This window comes from Hordeum vulgare, chromosome 6H (genome assembly GCF_904849725.1).
Source record: "Hordeum vulgare subsp. vulgare chromosome 6H, MorexV3_pseudomolecules_assembly, whole genome shotgun sequence".
In the NCBI taxonomy this organism is placed as follows: domain Eukaryota; kingdom Viridiplantae; phylum Streptophyta; class Magnoliopsida; order Poales; family Poaceae; genus Hordeum; species Hordeum vulgare.
Genome location: NC_058523.1, coordinates 217,870,131 through 217,874,686, shown reverse-complemented (window position 1 = coordinate 217,874,686; position 4,556 = coordinate 217,870,131).

Here is a 4,556-nt window from a genome sequence, read left to right as displayed (position 1 = left end):
GGAACAACAGGATCATTATAGGCAATGACTCTCTCTTCAACTGGATTGGGTTTAACTACATTGACTTCTAAAGGAGGATGATATTTAAACCACTTCTATTTGGGGAGATCAATATGAGCAGCAAAGGATTCACACAATGAAGCTACTATCTCAGAGTCAAGTCCATACTTAGCGCTAAAGTCACCAAAACTAATTGTTTCAACAAAGGATTTAACACAATGAAACGTGAAATTCATACCTGACTCCTTACCTTATTCAAGCTCCCAATCTTCAGAGTTGCGTTTAATTCTCTCCAATAAATTCCATTTGAAGTCAATATATCTCTTCATAGAAGAACCGGTACAAGAAGCCGAGCATAGAAGTTCTGAGTGATAATTTCTCTCGAGAGCTTATGATTGGGTCATGAATATAACATTGATTTAAGCCTCCCCCAAGCTTGAACGATGCTTTCTCTGTCACGAGGCCAAAAATTATAAATACAATTCCGATCACGATGTACTAAATGCATGGGATAAAACTTTTAATGAAATTCCAATTTCAACCGATTGTAGTCCCATGATCCAGTATCATCACATAGCCTATACCATGTCAACGCCTTATCCTTCAAAGATAAAGGAAAGACCTTCTGCTTGAACTCATCCTCGGACAAACTTGCAAGCTTAAATAAACTAGTTCATATGATTCGCGTTCGTTACTTTGATAGTATGATATGTTTTCTGTCATGCTAGTTTTCATCATGTTCATATGATTCGCGTTTGTTACTTTGATAGTTTGATATGTGGGTGGACCGGCGCTTGGGTACTGCCCTTACTTGGACAAGCATCCCATTTATGATTAACCCCTCTCGCAAGCATCCGCAACTACGAAAGAAGAATTAAGACAAAGTCTAACCATATCATTAAACTAGTGGATTCAAATCAGCCCCTTACGAAGCAACGCATAAACTAGGCTTTAAGCTTCTGTCACTCTAGCAACCCATCATCTACTTAATACTTCCCAATGCATTCCTCTAGGCCCAACTAATGGTGAATTTTTATGTAGTTGATGTTCACATAACACCACTAGAGGAAAAACAACATACAACACATCAAAAATATCGAACGAATACCAAATTCACATGACTACTATTAGCATGACTTATCCCATGTCCTCAGGATCAAAAGTAACTACTCACAAAGCATAATCATATTAATGACCAGAGGGGTAACGAGTAGCATCAAGGATCTGAACATAAACTCTTCCACCAAGTAATCCAACTAGCATCAACTACAAGGAGTAATTAACACTACTAGCAACCTTACAAGTACCAATCGGAGTAGCGAGACGGAGATTGGTTACACGTGATGAACTAGGATTTGGAAATGAGATGGTGCTGATGAAGATGTTGATGGTGACGAGTCCCCTCCAATGAGAGGAGTGTTGGTGATGACGATGGCGATGATTTCCCCCTTCGGGAGGGAAGTTTCCCCGACAGGATCGTCCTGCCAGAGCTCTAGATTGGTTCTGCTCAAGTTCCGCCTCGTGGCGGTGGCGAATCCACGAAAAAGCTCCTCCTCGATTTTTTTCCGGACGAAACCCTTCATATAGCAGAAGAGGGGGGCCAGTGGGCCATCAGGCTGCCCACAAGCCCCCTAGGCGCGGCTAGGGGGGTGGCCACGCCTAGTAGGCTTGTGGCCACCTGCTGGCGCCCCTCTGGCACTTCTTCGGCCCAGTATTTTTTATAAATCCAGAAAAAATCATCGTTGATTTTTATGGCGTTTGGAGTTGCGCAAAATAACAATCTCAAACTTGCTCCAATTTCGGGCCAGAATTCCAGCTGCCGGCATTCTCCCTCTTCATGTAAACCTTGCAAAATAAGAGAGAAAAGGCATAAGTATTGTACCGTGAAGTGAAATAAGAGCCCAAGAAGCAATAAATATCAACATAAAAGCATGATGCAAAATGGACGTATCTGCGACAAATTACGTTTCGCTAATCGGAACCCCTTTATGTCGCCAGTATTAGCTGTGGTACGTTTCCGCTTTTTGCTCTGATCCTCAGTGGATGGAGATGGCTGACAGGGCGGTGGAGACGGCTGACGGGGCGGTGGAGACGGTTGATGCGGCAGTTGAGACGGCTGATGCGGCGGCGGAGACGGCCGCCCTAGAGACTGGTGAGGCTGCGAAGACGATGGTTGCGCTGGAGACTTGTGATGTGGAGGCGAAGAAGGATTGCTTCTATGAGGAGTCGGTGGCGTTGGCATCCAATTTGGAAGCAAGATGTCCTCCTTTGGCCATACAACAGTTTGTTTCCTGACTTCTCCAAGTTGAGTCAAATCCCTATCCTCACCTGCAGGGTGGTCGTGCTTCAACTCCTCATAATCTTTCATCACTTCATCCGTCGCGACGATAGTGTACCCTTATGGAACCGAAGAGCAATGCCAAGTTGGATTATGTCCAATTGGTATGGCCATGCCGACCGCCACCGTCAACCTTGAGTTAGCAAGTTTCACCTTTAGCTCACAATGTGTGCTCTCTGTAATATCATCCACTGGGTAGCGACGAGGAGGATCCGTCATCAGTTCATCATCACCATCATCCTGGAGCTGCGTGGAAGCGAAACTAGTTTTCCGATTCGATGCAGCTTCTATCATGAGCCGCTGAGATTGGCCGCTACCTTGTTGTCTGTCGATTTGATCGTGTTGCAGCCACTTTACTGCTTCTTCTAGATTATGCAGCCAGTCTGCCTCGGCCGCTTTATCAGTGCCTCCTTTTCCTTTCTCCTCTCATGGCTTCTATCGGGAAATCTCTTCCTTTCCTCAGAGAACACAAGAATCCACGGCGGGGAGCCCGGTAAGCCTCGTGCTCGCCCTTTGTGTTCCTTATTCCCAAGGGCACGTGTGAGCTCGTCGTTCTCTGTATCGGGTAAGAACCATCCCTCTTCAAGATCCTGTACTGCAAGTCTAATCTCCTTGATGGGTAGGGGATTATCTTTATGTCTTTGGTTATATATTGCCTTCCCTTCTGTGTCCAACAAACCCCCATGCCCGTAAAACCCGTTTCTTCCCCGTTAGAGCCATCTTAAGGGCTCTGGAGTGATATTTTTGTCCATAAATGATGCCTCAAGTTCTTCCCACTTAGCCATCTTACTGCTGTAGCCGCCAGGCCGCATAATATGGTGGTACTTCTTCTTACCTACATTCATACTATTTGTTGCACACTTTTTCAAGGCGTCCTCCGATTTCTTGTATGCCACAAATTCGACCAGTAGTCTTTAATCTTCTCATAGCCGTGATCGTAATCTGGAGTCTTATCTTTCAAGATAAAATCCTAGTGCAATCTTTTTTTCGAGCCGCTGAATGGATCGGCCATCTTCTTAAGAGCCCAATCCTTGACTTTTTTATCTAGGGCCTCTTTTCCCCTCTTCATTTCCTCCTCATTTGGCTCGTCCTCATCTGGATCCACCTCTCGCGCTGGTAGGGTGAAATGAAGCATAAGCTTTCTCCAAAGGTTTTCTTTGGCTGCTGTGCCAACATATGAGACTCCTTCCTTCCTTGCTTAATCCATTCTCGAGTGGTGATAGGGATTTGGTCCCTAACAACAACTCCGCATGCCTTCACAAACTTCTGCTTTACATTTGTGGGAGCAATTGGTTGGCCGGTATTTGAGACTGTTTCAATCCTGTATCTCTCACCGTCATCCAGCTTCTTGGTTGGTCCTCGTTTCTTCCGTACTGAAGATTTGCTCGATCTGGAGGGCTGAAAGAAAGAGCGTTAATATATGTATATAGACAACAGAGGATTAATTTATTAATATATATATGCACCTCGCCAGAGCAGTCAGCTTCTCCCTCGTTGGCTTCTTCCTCATTGGAGTCGCCGATTCCTCCCTCGCCTGAGGCGTGGCCGTCTACCTCACCGGAGCTTCTACCTTGTGTGTTGAGAGACTCATCTCCCTCGCCGGACTCGTTTAGGAACTAATTGGTGACATCGACATCGCGAACTAAAATATCATCCCCACGGATGACACCATGCATCATGTCTTCCTGATATTCGTCTCTGTCGTGTATTGGATCCATAGTATCTACAAATTAATTAAACATCATCGAATAATCCACTTAATTAATGCATCATCGAATAATCCACTTAATATTATCGAATATATAATCTTGAATACATAAATAATACATCTCTTGAATACAATAATACATCGAATAATATATAACTAATCAACCAACAAAGAGTCGTCGATGTACTGAGGTGCGGGCGGTGGACACCCAAAGAGCAGGGACCATCACCGAATCATAGCTCGGGTGAGATCCATGAAGAACCTGCCAGGTACTGGAGAACCTGGCATCCAACGCCTCCATGTACCGACGGACATGCTCGTCCTCCTCCCGGACATGGCGATGTACGTCCTCCTCGGGGCCGGCAACCTAGGCACCGAAAGTGGCCCCCGCGACTGCCACCATAGAAGCTCCGGGTCAACGACGGGAGCCTGGTTCCTCACCAAGCTATGCGCCCCAGAAGGTAACTCCTCCCAGTGCCAGCCCGGCGGAGCCCAGTCCCGCACATGCTG